At 40.4% G+C, this 20,332-nt stretch overlaps 1 long non-coding RNA gene across 2 annotated transcripts; it reads right to left on the reverse strand.

Annotated features, from left to right (window-relative positions):
* Positions 1–1,363: 1,363 nt before the first annotated feature.
* LOC105663588 (uncharacterized) lies at positions 1,364–20,066 on the reverse strand. 2 transcript variants are annotated; one of them, XR_013039844.1, is made up of 3 exons: positions 19,068–20,066; positions 16,236–16,287; positions 1,364–1,681 (listed from the first exon to the last, which is right to left on the reverse strand). It is a non-coding gene; the product is annotated as an uncharacterized LOC105663588 (long non-coding RNA). The 2 variants fall into 2 exon arrangements; XR_013039843.1 differs by lacking the exons at positions 16,236–16,287; positions 19,068–20,066 and adding an exon at positions 3,798–4,200.
* Between the last annotated feature and the right edge of the window lie 266 nt (positions 20,067–20,332).

Raw genomic sequence — 20,332 nt, forward strand, 5'->3', positions numbered from 1 at the left:
CAATATAGTCTTACATACTACGCTTACATGCTACGCGCTTATATACTATGCCTACCTATTCTTACAATCTATCCGTGAACGCCTCGCGGATTTCACGGATCGGTCGGAGGAACACGTCGTGGTGTTCGCGGTTCGGGCGGAGGAACGCGTTCGCGGGTTTCGCGATACTTATTCTACGGTCGGTGCGCGATCGAGAAGAGGAGGAGGGGAGGATAGTAACGAACACAGGGTAAGTGGCCACTTCTGGCCTTGCCTTGCTCTTATTAAAACCGAGAGTTGTTCCAGAGATGTCCCTGAGTTAGCTTTCCGGCGGTCCGGTAGACTCCGCTCCGTGGCCTAGCCTTCGACACGGCGTCCACCCCGACTTAGCTACCCCGGGCCTGGCCGCAAACGGTAGAGAAGTCGGTAGACCGTTGTCTCGCGTCCTCCACTGCTATCGACCTGGGCCTTGCCGCTGCTCCACGGCCGGTGGAGGTGCCGAGGGTTGGCGTGGCCTTGCCTCCGCACCGGCGCCGACCTCCAGTTTTCCCAGCCCGAGCCCTGTCCGCAGACTGGGGAAACCGGATTTGCCTGGAGCGGACCTCCGGAGGGATCCTGTCGGGGCCGAAACCCCGAGCCAACTCATCGATCACGCGATCGATCGGTGATTAAGTGTATCGGGTCTCGGTGGGGGGTCCCCACCTCGCGGTGCGCGGCTGACGGGGCGCGGTTGCCGGGGCGCGGTTGCCGGATCGTGACGTATACGTCACAAGCTATATAGCCTGTAATATTAAATCACTGATATTTTATTACTCTTCGGAGTAATTTAATTAATTATACAGCGATAGTAAAACACTATTCTCTGAAATATACTTATAACGAGGTCAGATTTTTCTTTTCCTTATATGCTCTTTGTGATATTGCCGATTAAATGAGTAATCATATGAAGTTAGGTATTCTGTGGGGATCGAAGTGTTGAGTCGGGCAAGATCATCCCAATTTATTTGCTATCTACTCTTGTTTAATTAATATCTTATATAAAAGTAATTGGTGTTTTAGACGGTTTATCTTATCCTGTACACTTTATCTTATACCGTACCTATCCTCTTTTTTTTTGAGACCGAAACCACCGCCGAGTTAGGGTTCCTCAGCCCAGGGGGTAGAGCAATTGCCTTTCGGTATCACTTCCACCCCTGGTGTAGGGCGGCCGGTAAGGGGGGGGATACTGGTTAGGTACAGCTAGGCCCCTCTACTTTTCTCAACCCGGCTTGGGACGGGCCATGGCAGTTGCCCCCAAGAAGGGTACGCACACCTGTGGGAGTGCAGGGTGCTCCTCCTTCCAGGGGGAGTTAGGTCAGATCATAAAATAAGTAAATCTGCGGTCTGCACTATACTAAAGAATTACCTTTATTATTAAACAACAAATAACAACAAAGTACCATACAACACGAAGACCCTCTTTCGTCGTTGACTAGTAAGTTAAAAATCACTACCAACCCTTATCTAAGACACACTAGCCCAAAGTTATAAATCCAAACTTACACCTATATAAACATAAAAGCCTTACACAAACATAAAATCGTCCCAGCACGGGCAAAAGCCAGTCCAGGATTCGTCCAGGTCAATCAGATAAACAATATCCATCCTCCAACCCACCCCTTATATGTGTACAGGGATCAGCTGTCTTCTGATGAAGAACTCTCTGCAAAGAAAGAAGTCTATTCTTAGTACCCCAACTCCTTCCAAAATTAAATTTAATTAGTAAAGTATTTAATTAATTAATAATGCTAAGATTGTGATTAATTATAATTAAAATACAAAAGATATCAAGATAATCAGCTGGGAACCCTGCCAACACTATATCTATATTCAGGGCAGAAAGAACCGTCTGCCTGTCAAAGTCTTAGTAATACTTATACAGTAACTATGTTTGGTCCAGTCTTCCAGTTAAATAGTAAAATGATTCTATAGTCTTCGTCTACCATTAGTGCAATAGGTAATATATGTCAGAGCAGAGAAAAAAAAAGAAAAGAAAGAAAGAAAATAAAAGTAATAGAGATCCACAAGGGAACTCTGCCTAACTAAATAAAGAACTACAAAATCTAAGTACATAGGAAAATAAATAAATGAGAAATAAATGAATAAAAGGTGAATAAATAAATAAATAATAAATAAGTAAGAAAAACACAAAAGGCTAGACAACAAATAAGTATTAACAACAATATAAATAGAATAAGTAGAAATAAATAAAAAAGATGCAATAATCTTCTACATAGAGAACATAGGCCTGCAAAACCAAATAATACAAAAGAAATTAAAAAAAGAAAAATTTAAACAAAAATCTCATGTGTAACAAGCTGATGCAGCTTTAATAAATACAAAGTATCAGTCAAAACCTGCAATGCGTCTCAAACATCTGTTACCGTAATGATCAAGGCGGTGACAAAGCCCTTTTCCAGTAAGGCGAGGCAAGTGTCACCAGTAAGTCACCAAGACTGATAGAGAATCATAATTTTGCATATATTAGTCAACGTCGTCGAATATCAATTAGAAGGTCCATACAACAACCAAGAATCCAAGAAAAATGAAAGAGGACTACGAGGGAAGGAAGAAATCCCACCGAGGGCTTTGAATGTAGTAATTCAAACGAAATGAATTATTCATGGTTTAAAACTATAATAAAATAGAATATAAGAACAAGTAAACTAGTCCCCTTGGTATATACAAGTTCACGTCAAATGCGACAGCAGAAAATTTCAATAAGTAACAGTCGATCAATATAAGAGGAGAAAAACAACAGTCATTATGTAAAACAGTTAAGTTATGTTATAAGAAGCAAATAAGTCGTTATATAATATAAAATAAAATACAGAATACCAGTTAAATAAAATAAATTAATACAAAATATTGAAAAGGAAATTCTTACTGTGATATACAAAGCATAATGTAACTCCTAACGATGTCAAAGTATATCAGAAAGTCTTTCATCATTGCAATATGAGACATTCATGCGTCAGAGATTCAGCTTATATATTTTCCACTTATCAGTTTATTATATTTCAATAACATAGATTGTCTCCAACTCATTTCCTTCAAGTATGTACTAAAATATTCTAAAACCCAGGGAATGGCCTACGTGTTAATTCACTCTTCATCAAAATTCACAGATAGAAGTCTAAACTGCTTCCCGAACCACAAAAATAACAGTCCAACATAAAATATGCGTGAAAATAGCGTACTGGAGTACTAAAAAAGCTCTTGGGTAGTTGAGATTATTGTAAATATTGTAACGCAGGAGAAGAGATTCCACATCCCTTCAAAAGAGCTTACATTGAATATCAAAACTATTTAGCTAAGGTAAAAGCCTAAAACAAATAAGAGAAGGAACAGTCATTTCCAACTGCATAATTAAAGTACACTTTTAAAAACATAAATTAGAGTTAAAATTAAGATTAAAATTAAGATTCCAGTTAAAATTTAAAATTAAAATATAGTCTTCTTTATATTTTAACAGTTAGTAGATTAAACAAAACTTGTGCATCTTCTTATTTAGCATTTCAACATCACTTAACGTAAACCGAGGAATTCTTCATAACCTTGTCAAAAGATCAAATGTATTTCAAGAGGGGAAACTATATATAGTAACTATATATAGACTAAACCTTTAAAATATACCATACAGAGGGGCTAAGAACTACAAAAATTATATAAGATCAAACTTAAAATATTTAATACTTAAAGAAAGAGTTAAGTGTCACAATTAGAATAAAGAAAGGAAGTAGAGAGGCTGTACCCTAAACACTATAAATGAAAACTACCTCAATGTGCACTAAAAGAGGTTATGTGCAGTCACAGGCACATTCTATAATTAAATGTACTCAAAAGTTCACACATCAAATTCCTAACCCTAATTTCTACGTTCAATAATCACTGCTGAATTCAATGTTCCTTCTGGATAACAGCACATTAACGGTGAAAGATAATTAAAAGCAATCGAATATATATACACCACTAGCACTGGTCACCAAGTACAGCTCACCCACAAAATCCATTTAAATAAAGCACAAAACTGGCAGATCAGAACAAATGACCCACGCAAATTATAACAAAAAGAAATTGATCCATGTGTATCACCCGGGTGCCAATTTCCTCTCCACTTGTATGTCAGTATTCAGGCATAATTATAACTTCCGCTATACGAAGATTATAGCTTAAAGGTAGATATTAACCAGTAAACCAGATTTCATTCGGTAGGTAACGTGCGTGATAACCAGCATCTAGCTCACGTTGGTAAGAAGTCCGTTCAGGTAAAGGTAATCGTCGTTGTGTAGCAAGTACATGGGGTACGTAAGTGAGTAGATACGTATCAAGTACGCCCCTACCAGGTCCATTGCCCCTAGCCGGCAAAGCAGTTGATCATCATCCGTCGGTAAAACCCCCTCCCAGTATACCGACGTATGTTCTGTGCGCAGTATTATTATCAACTACCGGAAAGTTTCAATATATATAACAACAGCACTTCTCTACTACATCAACTGTTATCCACTGTCTATTAATTATTAACTATTAGCAACTGTCGGTAACAGTAGTCAGTCAGGGGGGTGTCCCACTTGGACGCCGACCGATTGGGCGCGTCCCGATTGGACCGTCCCGATTCGACGCGTTCCAATTCGAAGCGGTGCCGATTGGACGCGTCCCAATTCGAAGCTGTTAAATTTGGTTAGGTCATGTTCTATAAGCTCTGCTTAGAATTGGAACGCGTCCAATCGGCACCGCTTCGAATTGGAACGCGTCGAATCGGGACCGTTCAATCGGGACGCGTCCAATCGGTTGGCGTCCAAATGGGCATCACTCGTAGTCAGTGACCGACAGTCGGTAATTTTAAGTTTTTTTAAGATCGTGCCTACCTTATCGACCCTTCATCGACAAATAATAATTTATGATTTACTTCCATACCAATAGGTCTTAAAGAAAAATTTCCTTTAGGTACAGCAACTCTAGATATACTTTTCTTTCCTTATCCCCTATCTTAGGGGAACATTTCAAATATGGTCCAAAGGATAAAAATTAACCAAGGTCTTGAACTATAAGAGTTAGTGGGCAAGGCTCCGCCCACAATCTTTCCAAAACATGCCTAAGCTTCTCTCAGTAGCCTAGTACTCTATCATCTAACTCTTTTTTACTCAAAATATCCTTTATCGCAGATGAAAATGCAGTCCAATTCCCCTTACTCGTCAAGAGATATTTTTCTAAAGCCCCCGTAGCCAGTAGCACATCCCCAGGAGGGATATTGTATCGTTCCCTTATCTCCTTCCAATGGACACACTGGAAAATAGTGTGTTTAACATCATCACAAGCAAAGCCACAATATAGGCACGCTACACTTTCCCTCCTTCCTACCTTCTCGAGGAATTGATTGAAAGCCCCCGTGCCCGGAGAGAGCCTATGTTAAATAGTAAGTAATTTCCCCATATTTCCTACTCTTCCAACGGGTGACATCCGGCAAGACCCTCCTTGTCCATGCGCTGCTGTCCTGAGGGCCCCTGCCAGACCAACGTTCTTGCCATTTTCTAATAATATCTCTTTCCGTTTTCTTTTTTATTTTGTTTTTAGTTGCATTATTGATATTAATATTAGGGTTGGAGTTGATATTATTCAAAGTCCCTTCCTGATTCTTATTAAACTTCTCAAAATTATCCCTTCTACCTCTTGCGACTAAGTCAAGGGGAGCAAGTCCCGCAATAACCCCCGTGGCCTCACCCGCTGCAGTCCTATACGCGCAGCTAATAAGCTGAGCGCACTTCCTATAAATTCGATTAATTATTTTTAAATTTCTTCCAAGTTTTAAAGAGTCTGCCCAAACCGGTGCGGCGTACAAGGTAATGGAGGCGACAACCGAGGCCAACATCGCCCTCCTTTGGGCCCTCGGGCCCTTAACCAGTTAACTGTGTCGCCGAAATCGAGCGATGAGTATACTCGTCAATCACAGAGTAAGTTGCGCTGGTAAGATATTGGATCAAAAATGGGTTTATTTTATAAAATTGACACTTTTATTATTAATGTATATTTATTTGGTTAACTTAAACATATATTACATACTTATTAGATGAAAAACGCAATAAAAATTAAATGCATATGATAGACCATCCCTGAAGGGACCCTATCATAAATCAGCTTTCTGACTTTTGCTTTTGCTTTCCTTTTACGCTAACATCTAAAAAAACGTTGTTGTCGCACATAAATAAATTCGTTGTGCGAACTGGTAAGCTGTTTCAGCCGGTGCATACGGGGACGCATGAGTTCATCGCAAATTATTTATATTTTTTATTTGTTTGTTTTATTCTGGCATGGCCTCAAAATATTCTAAACATCTTGAAATTTAAGAATTTTGTTTTTCTCAAAAATTACAATTTAAATAGCCAATGGTCACTACTTTATACGCATGACGAGTATACTCTTCAATCACAGTTAACTGGTTAAGATTGGGTGTTAATCTAGCCAAACTACCAAGAGTGACTTCAACTTTCTTCTCCGTGCCCTCCAGGTGATCTCTAAAATTCAAAAGGGGATCTAATATCATCCCTAAGTATTTAATATTTTTTTTTGGTAGGACTAAGTCCTCCTTCACTTTAATGGGTCGAGCCAGCCAATCGTTATTAGTGGAATATATTCCGAAGATTATAACTTCGGTTTTATTCGTTGAAATCTGTAGCCCCAATCTTTCCATCGAGACAATAATTTCCTTTAAGGCTTCGGAGAGAATTGTCACCGTTTTTTCAGCGTTTTTACCCGACAGCAGGACCAGGGTAGCATCTGCATAGCAGATGGCCCTGAGTCCCATCGTCAGGCATTTTTTAAGAATTCTGTCGTAAGATAGAATCCACAGTAAGGGCCCGAGGATTGAGCCCTGAGGGACTCCTCTAGTTAACAGATGAGGGCCAGGAGGTACTGCGGTACCTCCATCCCCTTTAGCGCATCAAGAATAGCCGGCCAACTCAGCGTATTAAACGCATTTTTAATATCTAATGCGACTCCTATTACCTTCTCTTTTCTTTCCCTTTTTTCTTTGACATAGCCCCTCAGGTCCAGCAACGCATGGACCGTTGATTTTTAACCGACTTCGAAAAAGGAGGAGGTTACTCAATTCGATCAGTATTTTTTTTTTTTTTTTTTTTTCTATGTGTGCCCGCCGATTACGCCTAGCTGGATGGACCGATCGGAACGAAACCTTTTGCATCTGGTAGGTTCTGACTCCCCATTGGTACCATTATCAAAAAATTTTTCATTTTTTAATTGCAAAGTGTTGTTATTGCAAAAAAACCGGCAACTTTTTTCTTTTCTCTATGTATGTTCGCGCATTGCGCCTAGCTGGATGGACCGATCGGAATGAAACCTTTTGCATCTGTTGGGTTCAGACTCCCCATTGGTACCATAATCAAAAAATTTTTCATTTTTTAATTGCAAAGTATTGTTATTGCAAAACAACCGGCAACTTTTGAATTAAACTTTTCTCGATTTTAGTGCGCTCTTAATATCTTATCACGGACATGATTCTGAACAATTTTGTTCATATACAAATTTCGCGGAAAGCTTTAGTTTTCGAGATATTAGCGAAAAACTGTTATTAACTTTTGAAATCAACTTCGAACGATTTTAATGTCCTTCGAATATGTTGTTAGGGGCGTGGTTCTGGACAACTTTTTCCTCTTGCATAATTGACGGAAAGCTTTTGTTTTCGAGATATTAGCGAAAAATTGTTATTAATTTTTAATAACAATTACAGGAACAGTAAACGTTCCTGCCAATAACCAGTTGATTGTGGTATGGCGTATTGGAAATTAATAAATCCTGAGAAAGAATACGTATCATTATAAATATATCTGGTAATATACGTAAATGTAACGATTGCATCTTCATTTCATAACGTTTCTGATATAAATGAAATTGAATTGACTTCGTTCGCATGTGGAAGCCATGGATCTAGGAACCTATAAACCAAGCCCACGATGCGGAAATTACCAAATTTGCGGCAGATGGGCTCTCTCTTTATAGTATATGCGGCGATCGAGTCTTTCCATCGCATACTCAACGAATCTAGATCAGTGCTCGGATTTAGTTGCACTTTTCGAGCCGATTTCGGAGTAGACGCCTACCGTGCCCCCACTCCCGCGCTAGACTACCCACGTGACGCCGTGTGCCAGGGGCGTCGTACGATAGATTTGTCAGGATCCATCCGCGATTAAAAATTTTGCTTGCACTGTTAATAATTATTATTTTTATAGATTATTAAAGTTATTAATACTATATTTACGCCTAGAAACACCTTCCATATACACATATAGTAACAATAATGTAGGCCTATTCCACTAAGTAAGAAAAACAACAGTAACTTGGCAGGAAAATCCAAATGACTCAGAAGATCGAAGGAAAATTAAAATATTTTCGATTTCGATTTTCCTGTCAAGTCACTGTCGTTCTTCTTATTTAGTGGAATAGGCCTATAGGGGAAACCACTTTTAAAAAACGCATCAACAATAGTACCTCCTGGGTGATGTGGAAAGCTATTGACAAAATTGTAATTATTATAACATGTATTATTGTTATTATATGTATATATGGAAGATATTTATAAATGTAAACATAATATTAATAATTTTAATAATCTGGAAAAATAATAATTATTAACAGTGCAAGGAAAATTTCTAATCACGGATGGGTCCCGACAAATCTATAGTGCGACGTCTCTGGCGCACGGCGTCACGTGGGCAGTCGAGCGCGGTAGTAGGGGCACGGTAGGCGTCGACTCCGAAATCGGCCCGAAAAGTGCAACTAAATCCGAGCACTGATCTAGATAGACCATAGTTACATTTTATACGCACTAACACCTACTTCGCAGCGTGCTGTCGAGTTATATGTATAGAAAAAAAAATAGCTATACAAGCTCTGCCTATGTTCGGCTGTCCAAAGGTTGACATGTTCAAGAAAATCTTTTAATTTTGCGCCGCCTCTGAAAAGGTTGAAATGTATTTAATATACTACCTAACGAGTAAATAGGTTTCATTCATATCTGTGACGTAATTGTATGATTGAATGAAATAGAAATTATTTTATACTTTTTAGTGCATTTCGAAGTCGGTGTATTTTTTTTCTTAAAATTATTTTATTTCATTACACATAGTAGTTCCCACGAGCTGGTCGGTCAAGATACTCCTTGAGTAGAGCCGCCATGCTCAAGGAAGCCTCAATACATCCGGGGGGCGGCAGGTACCCGGAGGTTGGTATACTAATGGCTGATGCACCCGCCAGCCACGTACCCGCGTATAGTCTGTCATGTCCAGCACTACAGGAGGTACGCACCCTCCTCGCCGTAGCCAAAACTTGGGGCTAGGGATTTTTTAAAGAGGTTGTCATCCTCGCAGTCCAACCATCTAAGGTAAGACTACCGTTCCTGCGAGACATGACCACAGGTTTACGGTATACTACGAGCTCAGATAACCCTGGGATCGCTACTTCCCAAACTGCAAGTGTTTTCAGGCAACTTGCAGCTCTTGGGGCTCCGCCGTTCCTCCGTTCGCAAGAGGGATTTCATTGAAAAGAAATCTCCCCAACAACCACCACGAGGAGGTGGAGTATCCGACTTGCGCCACTTCGAGAGCGCCATTCGGTGTCAATCGTATCTGACCTGTATCCCCGGCCACCCTACACCAGGGGTGAAAGAGATGCCGAAAAGCGATTGCTCCATCCCCTGGGCTGAGGAACCCCAACTCGGCAGTGGTTTCGGTCCCAAAAAAAAAAAAGAAAAAAAAATGGTAGTACAGTATTGATTCGTAACAAGCAAATTTCTATCCCCTCTTCTTTGTTTGAAGTCGGCCGCTGAGTGAGAGATCCGAGAAAGAGTGAGAGGTCCGTGAAACCGAAAAAGTCATAAATTTTCACGGTCGACCGAACAGCTTAGTGGAAAGAGGACAGAACATATATATTGTTTTCTCACTCTGATACATAGCGATTCTGTCGTTCATTCATTGAATTCTACATTGATCCGTAATAAGCCACTCGCTCGGGTCTGGCCAGTTGCTTGTTACGAATCCGGTACATTATATTGTTTTCTCACTGTGATGCATGGCGATTCTATCGTATTATGAAAAGTATATTTTCCGAAATTATGTTATATCAATATGCTTTTTTTTTTTAAACTAATGGCTGACAGTAATCCATAATTTGAGGTACATTTTTATCTATAATTTTAATTAATTTATTTAACAAAAATAAAAAATTAGTTAAGTATAATACACTATGTGGAATATACAATTTCTATACAACAGGTACAATATATACAATACAATAAATAAATCTTTGGTCCACGAGCAAGGCTTTTGTCCAAATGGAAAGCACGAACCAGTCAGATGAACATGAAAAAAAAAATGAATAAGTTTACTGATCAAAAATATTTATTTTAAATAATTTGATACTTAACTTTTCCGAAGTCTCTGATCCACGAGCAGGGCTTTTCTCCAAACGGAAAACACGTACCACTTACGTGAGCCTTCTTAATTATTGTCCTTCTTTTTTTATAGCGCTGCCTTTTCTAGATCTTGCTTCAAGACGACTCCCAATGCTAACAATGTCGGATTACCCTTTGCGAATTTTTTTATAGTATTTTCGGAGGCAGCTAATTCTTTCTTGTTTTCTTCAATTTTATTGAAGAAAATTAATATATATTCTATTCTGTTCTTCGTGCTCGTCCACTTTTTTTGCTTCCTCCTGTTCTTCCTCCTGCTCTTCCTCCTCTTCTTCCTCCTCTTGAGTTAAAATTTCGTTCATATTTTTTTCATTAACATTTTCGTCGTTGTTCAAGGCTTCTAACATTTTTTGACATTCTTCATAAGTGATACTTTCCCCGCTTATCGTGTGTATATCATCACTGAGAGCTGAATGAATCGAAACATCTAATTCGTGTGCATTTTCGTCTTCTTCGATCCCCCCTTCCCTTCCATCCCGTCCAAGAATTTTGTTCCAACTATTTTTTATATTATTAGGCGTAATGTTCATCCATGCTTCTTTCACAAAATTAATGCACTCTTTAATGTTAAATAATTTATAAAAATCGGTTACACCTTTCTCATATTGTAAAATACGACGGAGGACATTATGGCAGTACAATACTTTAAATTTGGCAATTGCGCCTTGGTCCATGGGCTGAATTAATGACGTTGTGTTCGGTAGCAGATAAATAAGTTCAAAATTATCTTCGTTTTCAATTCCTCGATGACTGGAACAATTGTCCACGCACAATATTACTTTACCTGATATTCCCTGCTCTAAATGGTATTGCCGAACATTCGTTTTGAAACAATTTTCATACCATTCTCTAAAAATGTTGCCAGTCATCCATGTCTGCTTCTGCGATCGGTATATCACAGACAATTCGTTGCAATTCCGGAGCGCTCGCGGATTCTTGTACTTATTAATAAAAATAAGTGGCAATTTATGCGTGCCATTTCCATTGGCACACAGTCCAATAGATATTCTGTCCTTCCTTATTTTTTCCCCGTCAATGTTCCTTCTTTACTTGATACTAAAGATTTCGATGGAACCGTCTTCCATAATAGGCCTGTTTCATCCATGTTGTAAATTCTATTTGCGTCGATGTCCTCTTCCTCCCATCGGTTCACGAATGATGTAACATAATCTTCCGTACTTTCCACGTCTGCACTTCCCTGTTCCCCATGCGCCCGCGCCAATTTGATACCGTACCGTTTTTTAAATTTTTTAACCCATCCCCTACTTCCGGCAAACGACGTCGATGCAATTTCACTTAATAATTGATTCCCCTTTTCTTGTAACAGCAAATCGTTGATTGGATTCCCCATTGCCCGCTGCTCCAAAAACCACGTGTATAATTTATTCTCTACATCTTCATTCGAAGATGTTCTACGATTCTTATGTTTCAAAACGCGCCCACCCCGAATTGCGAAACTTGATAATTTATGATAATCGCGACGAATACGGTATATTACATCCTGCGACACTCCATATCTACCACTTAATGTTTTTATAGATAATCCTTTTTCTAACTCTTCAGCAATGTTCATTTTTCGAATTATGCTGAGGAAAACTCTGCTTTTGTTGTCACTTCCTGCCATGATGCACAAACACGTACTCTGTTCGCGTACTCTGATTTTACGCACTGTCGAAGGGTTGTCAAAAGACTGACCGAACTAAATGTTGTACGCCTTTTATATACCGATTCAGGTAAAGACCGTCGGGCTTTTCCAGAAAACAATACATTTCATTCACGCGTCCACGACAAAAAACAAGTCACTGTTTTATCAGGAAAACCTGTTAAAGTTCTCGAATCAGGATTCGAATTGGTAACAACAAATAGTTTATTACTCAACCAATTATGCATAAAGGTACAACTTAGTCTAACTCCTTTACTTGTAAATATGTTTACGTTTCCTCGACGAGTTCCGTATAAAATCTAATGAAGAAAGTCGTTGTCAAGAAAAATGTAAACTTTGAAGAAAGTCGTCAAGAAAAATGTAAACTGATTTTTAAAAGAGAAGTGGTTTAAAAAAGGAGTGGTAAATTAAGATATAGAAGAAAGTGATTTAGCGGGTCCTTGGAAAAAGGACCTCGAGTCTGAAAACAGTTGCTTCTTTGGAATCAAAACTTATTTGTAATTGTTAATTTTTGTTATTAAACGTTTTTTTATATCAGATAATCCCATCTTCAATCATAACCTTAATAGTAATTTATCAACTATATCAACGTTATGATTGAAGATGAGATTTTCTAATTAAGAAGGCACAGTTGAAAAAAAAATGCAGTTTTGAATATAGGAAAAATACGTGCAGGTTTATTCTTCTTGATGTTAAAGTATTGACCATACTTGTACCGTTTTTTCCACATCCTTTGCAGGTATTGTTTAATTAGGGTCTGAGACCTGCGAGTACTCGAGGTATACATAGATGCATGTACTGTCGTAGCAATTCTTTTTAATTAGTTCTAATCTGTTGAAGTAAATCAGTGAAAATTCATGCCCAAATATGGTAAGGTCCTGACCGTCACTGGGGTTATAAATTATGTCTGGAAAAACCCAGGGTCAAATATGCAGTTGCGTTCTACTGCTGACCTTTTTAGAAAGCTTGATTATTTTCAGTCAGTTCGACAAGAAATATTGAAGTTCATAGTTTTTAAACTGTGTTTGTTTATTATAAATAATCCCACCACTGTCATAACCTCAACATAACCTAACCTAACCGAATTCTTCAATAGTTTTTCCACCGTTTAATTTTTTTTTATAAATATAATTATAACTCCGATATACTTTACGCGTGTATTTTATTTCACATAAACCATTAACAATTCTGGCTGTACCGACCCTTGTGTCGAACTAACGAAAAAACTGGCAGTCTTCGATGGTTACAACCTAACAACGGTTAATTTTTATCACATGAAATGGTAATAAAACTAGCTATATGTTCGACCGTAATTTTTCCAAATTGCTTTATTGTCACAGTAACGGCGTTTTACCATTTTTGGACATCAATATTTCTTAAACTGTTTTATTTCAATAAACTACAATTGCAATAATAATACAATACATACATATGTAGGTATATGTTAATATTCACATAATTATAAAAAAATAAGGCGAAGTGTGACAAATTAGGAATTGCAGCGTGTTCGATTCATCTGATTCTACATCGATTCGAGATAAGCCACTCGCTTGGGTTTGGGCAGTTGTTTGTTACGAATCCGGTATATTATTCCATTCATGAAATTTTACTACTATTAAACAGGGAAAGGATCCTATGTTCTGTCCTTGTCTAAAGAATAACATCGCCGCGCGACCGATTACTTTATAGTATACCGCTACACCCAACCCCTTGTTTTTTCTACGCCGCCACCGTCGTCGCGCTCAGGAACAAAGGCAAGCCGAAAATATTCCTGATTAGTAACAAGCAACTCGCCAGACCCGAGCGAGTTGCTTATTACGAATCAGTACTGTATATTAAATACATTTCAACCTTTTCGGAGGCGGCGCAAAATTAAAAATACCTCAGTAAACGTTGCTGCCAATAACCAGTTGATTGTGGTATGGCGTATTGGAAATTAATAAATCCTGAGAAAGAGTACGAACCATTATAAATATATCTGGTAATATACGTTGTAACGAGGCATATTTTCACTGGGTTGATTGCCTCCTTTTTTTTTGGGTTATGCCTCGTTACGATGATCCTCCCGAATTGCCAGCCCCACTCCTCCGCCCAAGCGGACCACCTCGCCGCTGGGGCAAGTATGAATGAGCGGGCGTGTGTGAGTCCTTTGCGTTTGTTTTTTTCTTTTTCTTCTTTTTTTTTTTTGCGTTTGCGCGGGCCCCGCTTTTCTTTCTCCCCTTCCCCCTTCTCCAACACCAGGAAGGAGCCGCTGCTGCCCCGGTCGCGGAGGAACCTCTCCCTGAGTGACGGATGCGCGGGATGGGTCCACCAAAGAAGACCCCGGCTGTCCGGTCGCGGTGCCACCCCGTCACCCTCCGCGGGAGCGACCGGCAGCCGCCACCGGGGAACGCCAGGCCTGGGGACAAGCCACCCCCAACTGCCACCTCGAGAGGGCCCCAGGACCTGGCCACCAGACGTCACCACGGAATGGCCCATCCTCGACGCCGAAATCCTCGGGGTGGGGGAATTCCGCGAACCGGGGAAGAAGATCCCGAGCAGAGAGAAGCTAGCGAGCCGCCGCGTGTAGAAGCCGGTTTTTCGAGAAGCCCCCCCGCTAAAATTCGGATCGTTCTTTTCTTTTTGTTTGCCTGGTCGTGTTTTGCGTCGCAGTTTTTTTTTTGTTAATAGTAGTGCGTTCCGTTTTATACTTTGTGTCATTTTGTATTGTGTGCCTGTGGATTAGTCGTCGCCGCCGCCCCACCGAGGAATTTGTTTTTTGTGGAGTCCACCAGCGCAAAAAGGTAGGAGTCATCTCCTTACCCTTCTCTTTTTTTTGTTGTTATTCATTTGCGCGTGGGCGAGGGCGATAGGACCCCTGGCCCCAGTGACGAGGACCCTAGAGGCCGCGGACGGTTCATACGACACCGTCCCCTCTCATTTAGTTTTTTTTGCACGCTGTATTTTGGTATCTAGGACCAACGTCCCCTTATTGTCCACGACCCCTAAGAGGGCGTGTTCCTTCGCGGGCGAATACCTCAGCGTTCTCTTTGTATTTTCCGATCTTTGTACTCGCGCGTACCGTGAGCCCCCGCGCCGCGAAAGCCTCCCTCGCAACTAGCGAGTCGACCCCTTTCCCTCGACCGTTGCTTGTAACGCGTGGGGCCCACGCGAATTCATTTTTTCTGTTTTGCTTACGTGGCCTACTTGGAGGCCCGAATAAAAGCACTTTCTATTGGATACGAACTCGCGGGTCTTTTACTAGTTTTTTCCTGACCCCCTCTGATTCCCGCTCCCGACAGAGCAGCCGGAAGGGCGATTACTACGGACGAGTGCATTAGCACTGGCGCCCCATTAAAGAAATCGTCCGTGGGTGTGAGCATCGGTGCGTGGAGGGCCGTTTTCCCTAACTGCCCCCACTCCAGGGAACCCCCTTCGGGCTTTCCCCCCACCGATCCGTCACAACGTAAATGTAACGACTGCATCTTCATTTCGTAACGTTTCTGATATAAATGAAATTGAATAGATTTCGTTCGCGTGTGGAAGCCATGGATCTAAGAACCTATAAACGGAGCCCACGACGCAGAAATTACCAAATTTGCGGCAGATGGGCTCTATCTTTATAGTATATGCGGCGATCGAGTCTTTCCGTCGCATACTCTATGAATCTAGATAGACCATAGTTACATTCTATACGGACTAACACCTGCTTCGCGGCGTGCTGTCGAGTTATATGTATAGAAAAAAAATAGCTATACAAGCTTTGCCTATGTTCGGCTGTCCAAAGGTTGACATGTTCAAGAAAATCTTTTAATTTTGCGCCGCGTCCGAAAAGGTTGAAATGTATTTAATATACTATCTAACGAGTAAATAGATTTCATTCATATCTGTTACGTAATTGTGTGATTGAATGAAATAGAAATTACTTCATTAGGAAATAGAAACTATTTTATACTTTTTAGTGCATTTCGAAGTCGGCGTATTTTTTTTCTTAAAATTATTTTATAGAAATTGGGAACTACAGGACGAGGTAACGCTCAACGCGCACAAGTATATTGCTTTTACCCTCACTGACAAGGAGGATCCCTTACTTACCGGTAGAACGAGAGAGACTGCTTTGGTTATGCCAAGCTGGTCAACGGATGATCTGAAAAAGAAAAAACAGGTTATTTTAAATGATTTTATTTTGGAATGTGAAAAACTTAGGACTTCATGGGAGGAAGGAACCCCTTGGGAACAGATGGAGGGGATAATTAGCGGATTAATTGGTCGTATCTGTGATAGAAGGCTGAGAAGGAAAAATGGGGGTAGGGGCAGAAGAAAGGAGCATGCGTATTGGTGGGATACGGAGGTAAAGGGTTTCTGGCTAAAATGCAATAAAGCAGCTCGTAGACTCTCAAAAAAGAAAAAGAGAAAAGAAAGAAACCAAAAGGAATATGAGGATGCCTTAGCGGAATTTCGGTACAGCAAGAAAGAACTTAGTAAAATGATTAAGATCAAAAAGATTAGATGTTGGGAGAAACTGATTAAAAAAAGGAATCCTCCTTTGGCCTGGGGTGAAGGAATGAAGATAATCGAGAATCTCTTCCCAGAGAGTGAGGCAATTCCGGAATTTCCTGATGGTGCATTGGGACAGATAAGAACGGAAACCAAGGATGAATTGATAATTAAAAAGGAGGAGATTATTGAGCATGCGAGGAACATAAAAACAGGTAAAGCCCCGGGACCGGACGGGATTCCGGAATGTATAGTAAAACTTTTGGCCCTTGGGAGGGGACAGGAAATAGCTGAGATCCCTTCCTACCCCCTCAAGGGCTTGAAGTTCTCAGCGGCATGGAAAGAGACAAAGGTTGTCCTAATTCCGAAAAATCCGGACTCGGAGGAAAAGAAATTTCGTCCGATTTGTTTAATAAGTGAGGCTGGGAAATTCTTTGAGCGAATTATAGCCGGCAGAATTGACCGATGGATTGACAAGAATTATAACTTATCATGTAATCAATTTGGTTTTAGAAAAGGGAGATCTACGGTCCACGCGCTACTGGACCTTGCGGGCTTCGTAAAGGAAAAAAGAGAAAAAAAGGAGAAAGTTATTGGTGTCGCGCTGGACATTAAAAATGCGTTTAACTCGCTGAGTTGGCCTACCATCGTAGATGCGTTGAAGGGGATGGAGGTCCCGCAATACCTCCTGGCTCTTAAATGCTCTTATTTACATAATAGAAAGGCTTCGGTGCAGCTGGAAGGAGGAAAGTATATGTTTAAGGTAACCAGAGGAGTCCCTCAGGGCTCTATACTCGGACCTTTACTATGGATTTTAGCATGTGATAATATTCTTAAAAAATGCTTGGCAGTAGGGCTCAGGGCCATTTGCTATGCGGATGATACCCTGGTCCTGCTGTCAGGCAAAAACGCTAAAAGAACGGTGGCACTACTCTCCAGAACACTTATTGAAGTAATCAATCTTATTGAAAGTATGGGTTTGGAAATCTCATCAGATAAGACCGAAGCCATTGTATCGTACCGATACATTGTCTGGCACATCGAGATACTTTGTATCGGCTTAGGTTTTTTCCGTGACCGTTATTAGCAACGGTCATGCGAGTACTTTTGGGGGATAGGAAATTTACCAAAAACCGTTACACGGGGCGATTCGCTGTTGTTTTAGAGGGGTACTCGTGGCAACGGGCGTGGGCCTCGTGGCATTACCAATGGCGCCTCTTGACCGAGCACACGCGCAACGAAGAGATCTGTTTATTAATAAATTGTTATTGTTCTTATTAAATAGTTAACAAAACTTTATTTTTACCTCACCAAAACCTAAACCATTGTCTTTGGAGTGTATGCCACTAATAGAGAATGGCTATAACAGCCGATCACAATCAAGGGCGAGATGATACTTCTCAAAAAAAATATTAAGTATCTAGGAATGATTATTGATCCCTTTCTAATTTTTAGGGATCACCTCGAATACGTAAAGAGTAAGATGGAGATCACCTTAAGCAATCTAGCTAAAATAACTCCAAATCTAAAGGGTCCGAGAGCCCAAAAAAGGGCCATGCTGGCGTCGGTTATCTCCTCCATAACCTTATCTAAACATTATTAATAGAATACATAGAAAAAGTGCACAATTAGTTAGCTGTGCATATAGATCGACTGCGGGAGCTGCTGTAGGAGTTATTGCGGGACTTCCACCCCTCGACCTTGTGGCAAAGGGAAAGAAGGATAATTTTAACCTTGGACAAAAATTAATTATGAATAATGTTTTAGGAAGTAGTGCAATCAAAAGAAAGAATAAGGTAAAAACGGAAAAAGAAATCTTAAAAAAATGGCAGGAACATTGGTCCAGCAGGGGTTCGCAGGACAGTGGCGTGTGGACCAGGAAGCTCCTGCCGGATATTCCTGGCTGGAAGAATAGAAAACACGATGAAATAAACTATTACTTGACTCAGGCATTGTCTGGCCACGGGGCTTTTAACCAGTTTTTGTATAAAACAGGGAGAAGGGAAAATCCAGTTTGTACTTATTGTGGAAATGCACTGGACGATGTAGAACATACTGTTTTCCAGTGTAGTTATTGGGAAGATATAAGAAGGATGTCTGAGATCCCTGCAGGAGATGCTTTGTTGTTATCGGGAAATTTAGAGAATTTCCTCTTGAAGGACAGAAAACACTGGGAGGCCTTTTCGGGAGTTGTTACATATATTCTGAGTAGAAAGGAACAGGACAGCAGGAGACAGGGTTATTAACAGGGGTGTAAGAAGATACGATGGAACTGATATATGGAGTCTAATTTTATTTGTTAACCACACTGGCAGGATGATGACGTGCTATGTCACCAAGACTGTCGCCTATGAGTCTTTCGAGGTGCTAGGAATGTTTTGCAGTTTTTTACAATATTATATTATTGTTTATAGTGCCTATAGTACCTACACCGATAGACATGCTTCCATAAATGCCATATAAATCCAATGGAATTAGCTTAGGTGGAGATGTACTGTACCTAGGATCAATGGATAGTGATAGCGGTCTGTTACTACTTGTTCCGTATCTAGACAAGTAGGAGAGGGCGATCCCTAAATTCAAAATCCCAACCGTGAAGTTTTCTGTCTCTCGTCCTCCTGGACGTACCGGAAGATCTCTTTCGGTGCATTCTCGAAGGATCGAGAGACACCAAGAACCCCCCGTTACCGATATAAAACTTATTGGTTCCCGTCGTCGTCACGTCTAATAAGCAACAGCTGATTGGGCGGTGATGACGACAATTACCGCGGATTCTCGAATTTAAGTGATCACCCGACCCTCGCGAACGAGAGTACCAAGCCAATCTTTGTCAACACAAGACGTTATAATCCCGAATAGTAAATACGCGGTGCGCGAAAGCAAACTATTCCGTTTCTATTATACTTGTATAATTTTTGTTCGTATTGTCGTCGTTCCAGTGTGCGTAAAGTGTGTTCATTTCGTTCTGTGCATTTTTTCGTGTTTACTAAACAGTGTGAAATTTATTTGAACGGGTTATTGAAAACCCCCCGATTTCCCGAGTCCTTATCACCGATTACCGAACACTACTTCTTAATTTACCGAGAGTCGATATTAGAGCATGACGAAAGGAACTTGAGGAAATACGGTACCGACCGCCGCTCGCGACCGTTACCGACTGATGGTAACTTACCGACTTACCGACGAGAAGCGGTATGATACCGACGGGAGGCGGTATGATACAAAGGGTGATCGAATGATATTATTTCTTGCCCTGATAATGTATCGACCAGAACTACTTATCAACTGTGGGGCCTCCCCGTTAGACATTTTGAATTATCGACGAGGAATTTCTGTTTGTGTATAGGATTGCTATCGACAACTTAGAATGGCTTGTACAGAAGAGGCCAGTGACATCTATTGGCCCCTCACAAGTATCTGAAAGACAATCTCCTACAGAGAACGCAGGAGAACTTTAATTAATTAATTTTTAAATGCGAGTATTACTTGCAGGAAAGTTCGTTAACTTGGATAATATTGTGTATCTTGGTGCTAAACTGAGTGGAAAACAGCGATGGTGTCTTTCGTGTGACTAATGTGCGGTGATAATACTTTTAATGGGGTTCGCATCATCCTTGTTTAGGTTCTAAAGTGAGGTTAGACGCGAAAAGAAATAGTCTCGATTCATTAGTTCTGTCAATTAGTTACTTGAATAA

This window comes from Megachile rotundata, chromosome 11 (genome assembly GCF_050947335.1).
Source record: "Megachile rotundata isolate GNS110a chromosome 11, iyMegRotu1, whole genome shotgun sequence".
In the NCBI taxonomy this organism is placed as follows: domain Eukaryota; kingdom Metazoa; phylum Arthropoda; class Insecta; order Hymenoptera; family Megachilidae; genus Megachile; species Megachile rotundata.